At 41.2% G+C, this 6124-nt stretch overlaps 1 long non-coding RNA gene across 1 annotated transcript; it reads left to right on the plus strand.

The window, feature by feature from the left end:
- The first annotated feature begins 2947 nt into the window (after positions 1 to 2947).
- Positions 2948 to 5900, plus strand: LOC104946266 (uncharacterized). The gene is made up of 3 exons (XR_798430.1): positions 2948 to 2995; positions 4628 to 4784; positions 5788 to 5900. It is a non-coding gene; the product is annotated as an uncharacterized lncRNA (long non-coding RNA).
- The last annotated feature ends 224 nt before the right edge of the window (positions 5901 to 6124 follow it).

Genomic DNA, 6124 nt, shown 5'->3' on the forward strand with positions numbered 1-6124 from the left:
ACGGCAGACAGACGTTGATTTATCTATGTTCGTAAATAGTACCAAACTGTTGGCTCATAGTATATCAACAATAAGCCGAGTGAATTTTGTTCTACGTAAGTTATAGTGCCAGTTATCAAGTAAACTACTATCCAATCATGTGGGGACTGGTCGCTCTACAGATGATGGTAAGTCGGTCAGCTCTCAGCATATTGCTAGTGCATCATAATTGTATGAGTCGTGTTCCTATTTACATAACGGGCCATTCTGGTGCTAGTCTATAATTCCGGTCTTTTTTGTCACTTTTTCGTCTGACTCTGGCCTTGTGGTGTGACACTTTCGGGTCGAATTGGTCCCCTACGACTGTCCATCCTCTACCGTGGTTATATTACTAAAGTGCTATTGTATCTGATGTTGTACTCGGAATTGTTGTCTCTGATTTTTGTTGTTTGTTATATTCTCACCTGTTTAGCTGTATCAGGAATTTCGGGAACACATGTCATGATGTACACCTTTGAAAAACACGGTGTATTTCTCATTGATACGTAGTGGGTGGTACCGATATCCATATGTATTTTTGTCGTGCTTGTCTACTCTGTTGCGTCCCTCCCTACCTCTTATTCAAGTTGACCTATGTCTTGTTGTATATCCGCATCTTTCTTTATATAACCCTCTGCTGTGTGATGAATCCCCTCCCTTCTAACCTAGTTGCTGGACATGTTAGTTCTTGGGTGTGTATTATGCATTTTTACATAATGGTTTTTAAATGATTGTTTACCCTAGTAATAACTCTCTGAACTTGAGTACGGACATAACTTCCCATCTGGAACTTTCATCGCTAACCTTCTGGCATCTGTGTAATTCCCTTTAACGATTCACTCCATTATTTCAATTCATTCATCTCCAGCTAAAGGAAGCTAATCTTAGTCTGGGAAAACGTTGTCAGCAGGTGGGACGAGCTATACTCTCTTAGTCCAAACTCTGCATATTCTTCAGAAACTCTTTTACTTATTTTTATTTTCCTGAAATAACTAGGGTATAACCCTTTACATACCAACGTTTTTGTTGTTTCCCTTTCTGTCCGTATACGTGTATTCATCATTTCTTTCTGATCTTTATTTGGTATGATCTTAATTTGTAGAGTTGACTTAATTTCGTTGTAATTTTTCAACCTTTTCATATGTTACATCGGGCACTTCTATTTGTTAAGATATTGAGACTGGTATTTGTAAATAACTTCCCCTTTACTAGGATGAGCATTGCTAGTAAAAAACTTCTGAAGTTTGTTAGAAAAACATTGATAACCCTAAGTGTGGGACTACATACATGTGAATGACGACGGACAACAAGACACGGGTCACATTACAAATGGAAACAAGGACGAGACCACGTGAGTGGGCTCGTCTTTGAACGTCGAGACACTTGCGAAGTTGTGTTAGACTTTGTTTTGTTGTCCTTCTCCCTGTTCCCCTGTCGTCTCAGGTCACAACGTAATCTTCTCTCATATGTCCATTCGTCTCTGTACGTACCACCCTCCGAATAGACTAACTTACACCTTGCCGTGTTTTACCTTGCATTTGTTCACACTGCAAAGTTTTTGGTTAGGCTGTCGTGGGACTTCCTGCACAATAGGTTTCGTTACACGACTTTTGTCTACCGACCTCCGGTTTCGAATAAAAGACGACGACATAGTTGCTTGTGTTTCGTTGCATAGAGTAGAAGTCGGTTTGAAACGGAATAGTTCAGTTGCTTAGTGATGACCGACAACTCCTGACCACGTCGCCAGTCTCTCCGGGCGCCAAACAAGTCGACTCTAGACGGGAAAATAGATGTCTTTGTCCAAAAGCGAAAGAACGGAAACAAGAGCGACACACTTTTGTTTCGTGACAACAAGTCCAAATTTTCAGTACTGACTAACGTAGAGACTACATTGTGTGCCATCGTTAAGTTTCTACAAGACTGCTTGTCTGCCGTCCAGCTTATTCCCGAAGTAGAGGTACAAAAAGAGCTTAACTCTCTCTCGACCTTTCTCTTTTGTGGAAATTCGTGACTGTACGAAATTTTCGTCCCTACAGCTCTTGAGTTAAAGTAGCGTGTAGTCGGTAATCACCAAGCCGAGTTTCCCGGCCACACTTGAATTTGTGATATAAGTTCTAAATCATATATATCTTAATTTACATAATATATTAATTATCGGAGACGTGTTAATTCCTAATAATAGCCTATCCCATTCATTTGCACAGCATTAATTCGATTCATACTTTCGTGTTCAGATCCACCGTTTACTTAACGTTCAAAGAAGTCACTCTTACAGTCGTTAACTAAAATTTTTCTATTTCGGCTTAAGACCTTTTTTTATGTCCTGTAAAACTCTTCGTTTGACTATGTATAAAACTTCTTTTTTTTCAGTTTAAGATCTTTTTCTGGTTTAAACTCTTCCTTACTTTCATCAAATAGCCCTCGAATAGTCGCGCATATACTGTATGTCATATATAAAGATAAGTTCTTCGACAACACCCGGTCGTATGTTGACTTCAGTGCCTCGGGGCCGATCCGGGGCCAGGAATTCAAACTGTGGGGGACGATCTTCTTGGTATCGGAAGATAAACGTACTGATTCGACCGTATTGTTACTTCATTAGTTGGTACTCAGACTTGGAGTTTGGGGTCCGGCCTAGGTCCCTTTTTGTTGGTGGCTTCTTGTGCTAACGGCGGATGTTGGTTTTTGTGTTTCGCATTGAAGATGACGTCACGGCTCCGCCTAAACTGCGTTACTATAGTTACTGCCCCAGCTACTAAACTGTAATGAAAACGCAGCATAAAGTGAGCCTAACTATACCGTACTAAGCCGTGCGAGGCCCTGCAGTGGAAAAGCGCCATTAGAGAGTGCAATAGTTTGGCGTTTTGTATTCTGTCACTCAGGATACAAAAGCTTGAGAAATGACTGCCTTTCTTTATTTCCTCCACACAGAGAGATTCTCACCCGAGGATTGGCTCGTCAGGATCTCCTAATCCTGGTAAGCAGAACATACAGATGCGCACCTGATCCCACTGACAAGGGCGTTAATTAGAGAGGAAAGGTAGTTTAGTTGCTGTGTTCTCTCTCTCTGGAGGATTGCTGAGGATTAAGCAGATGAACTCTTATTAACACTAAGCAGGGAATCGTCTTCTTTCTTGCTTTTACTGGCTGTGTGTGTATGTGGGACTTTGTGGTGTATGTGTGTCTCCATGCAAACTGAGCATTAAGGCAAGGATTATTTCTTTTTTACAGTACATTTAAAACAACAAGGCAATTCAAAGTGCTTTACAAAAAAAAATGTTTAGACCGTAAGAAATGATTAATATATGATTAGTTATTTGATTTCATAAAAGTCAGCTGCTTTAAAAGGAAAAGGAGAGGGGGAGATCGGTCTCCAACAGACTGTAAGTAACGGTGATAATTGGCCTTTGTTAGCAACGGTCAGAAGCATGACCTCGGGAACAATTCCTGCAATCATAAGATTTAGTCATATTTTACCATTTATACAAAGTAGAAGAATGATTGATTAGATGTCAATGCACCTGTATGCAGCTTCGTCAGACCATAAGATACTAATTGTATATCTTTAAAGAAGTTGTGAAGATGTTGTATTGCACGACAGAATTATGCTTATTTCTTTACATGCTAGTAAAAGTATGAGATTAAAAGCACTTAAGTCGAGTTTGTATCAACACGCAGAGAGACGCTAATCAAATCTTTTTTTAAAGAACGATACTTTTAGAATAGAACATTTCAGTTGGATTGAAGACACTTTGACATACATTCATGTGCTTTTTGCTTGCATTCATTACCATCAATGGTTCCATCCCAGGTAATGCTCCATTAGTTCTAACATCGAGCCGGTCCTGTTGCATGTGATCGATCCCGCAGGAGGCACGAGCGTCTGCAGCAGCAGCAGTTTAAGTTAATTTCCTGTAGCAGTTGTTATTCCCCTCCTAACAGCTGGAGTCCTGTCAGACACACCTGAGCTCTCCTCTGGCCAATCAGCAGCTCGTGCAGGGGGTCAGGAAGACGAGGGGAGAGAAAATGAGGAGGGAAAGAACCAGAAAGAACCAGAAAGTGCGAGAAAGAACGAAGACGTCTGCATATATATAAAAAAACAGGCTTCAGTCAGGCTTCTTCTCACGTCAACGAAGGCATCGCTTTTGCAATAACACCTACTCCTATTGCGCCGTGCACTATTTAACCTCACCTGGCTTTTTGGATTATCACAAAGCTCCTCCTGCAAAGTTTGCAACCTTCACAATGGAGCCAGAGGTTTCTAAAGTCGCTGTCCAAACCACGGTTAGCTCCAGGATTTCTAAATCACTCTCCTCCTCATCGTGGGGTCTGTCGAGACACGTCGGCGTTCCAGTGTGGATGCACCGCGACCTGATCGCCTGCCGATTCCTCCGCCCCCTGCCTCGATCTCTGCAGAAAAAAAAATACTGGGTTCGACTCGGACGGGAGTCAAACAAACACCGGGCCTCCTCTTCGTCCTCTTCGTCCTCTCCTCCTCTCCGCTGGTCATCCTCACAGTTCTCCCTCCCTTCGACTACTTTCTCCACTCCTTCCTCCGACGTTTCCTCTTGTTTCCTCCGCTCACCGGTGTCTCGTTTCCTCCCCCCAGCGCTCAAGCACCGGGACAGAGAGCTAACGGGCCTGGATGGCCACCCGGGTTCTCTCGGCACCCTAGGCATGACCATCAGTCCGTGGGGAAACAGCACTCACACCCACAGCTCCACAGCAGCATCCAACGCTAGCCTCAGTCACAACAACAGCTCAGGGTGAGTACCTCCGTCACTGAGGTTCTTTTAGGGCGCAGACAATCTGTTTCTTTTCTACAAAGATTGCAGCAAGGTGGACTATTTTCTACTATGTAATAAAGGGAGGGGAAGTACTAAGACAACATTATGAGGACAGGTCTTTTGAGACCCCTTGATAAATCACCGTTTTGCAATCAACTATATTAAAATCAAAGTATTATTATTGGCTTTACTTTTTAATAAAATCCCCCTTATCATTATAAATATGAATTATAATTTAATTCAAATTTCTTTTTTTTAAATATCATTTTCTATGTATATATATTTGTGGGGTTTTTTTCGTACAATTTTATTTCTTTTTTTCATTTAAAAGCCTAAATAATAATGATTTTCTATATTTTTTTTTTCTAATTTATTTGTTTCTCCGCTCGGATTTTCATTCGTAAAAACAAAAAACGACACATTATGAATCTTAGTTTTTTTAAACTTACACTGACTCTCAAATGAGTATTGTGTTTTTAGAGTAAAGTACATGAATGGGCAAACAAAGTGAATAAATAGTAAATAATAATCAATTTTTTTAAAACACCTGAATGACAGGACTCCTCGTCACCTAGAGTTCAAAATACTAAGCGAAAATGAGCCCTTTTTATTTGTGCAGATGTTTACAGAACCTGCTGTTAATGCTCAACATTTTTAGAAGCTTTGATGCTGAGATATTATTTTCTCTATGCTGTCTAAAGAAGATGTGTATTTTTAGTTTTGTAAGCTGTCTTTTTCCGATAAAGCAATCTATGAAGTGGACTCGATTTCTGCTGCATCTGTTAGAAATGTGTTAGAAGGGACAATGATGTTAGAGGGAAAGAGACAGAGGAAGGTGTAAACAAGAGCAGAAGACAGAGAGTCATAGATAAAGACAAATGTAGCTGCATGAATGTCTCACCTGTTGGATTTACTTAGCTAGTAGGATCACTAGTAGTCTCAGCTTGTATGCCACCTTAGACCTGTGGTTGTCCTCCCTCAGATCCCTCCCCGGGGAGATGGATGAGACGGATGCTCTCCGCTCCAAACGCTGCAACGAAGACGCCATTTCCCTCGCTCCCTCCACCACCGAGTCCATCATCGTCGAAGGTGAGTTTCACTTACCGACGAGGGGGATTGAACCCTTGGTTGAAATGGTTACCTGGTGGGACATTAAGGCTGTCCTGGATTAAAGACATTCTCGCTGTGTGTAGGGTTGTTGTTCTGTATGGATGTTTGTTTTATGCCTGTGTGAAACTATCTTAAGGTACGTAGAAAAGCCCTGTATACAATTACATTACATGACATGTTAGATGCTTTTATCCAAAGCAACTTACATA

This window comes from Notothenia coriiceps, unplaced genomic scaffold (assembly GCF_000735185.1).
Source record: "Notothenia coriiceps isolate Sejong01 unplaced genomic scaffold, NC01 NC01_scaffold00010907, whole genome shotgun sequence".
Lineage (NCBI taxonomy): Eukaryota > Metazoa > Chordata > Actinopteri > Perciformes > Nototheniidae > Notothenia > Notothenia coriiceps.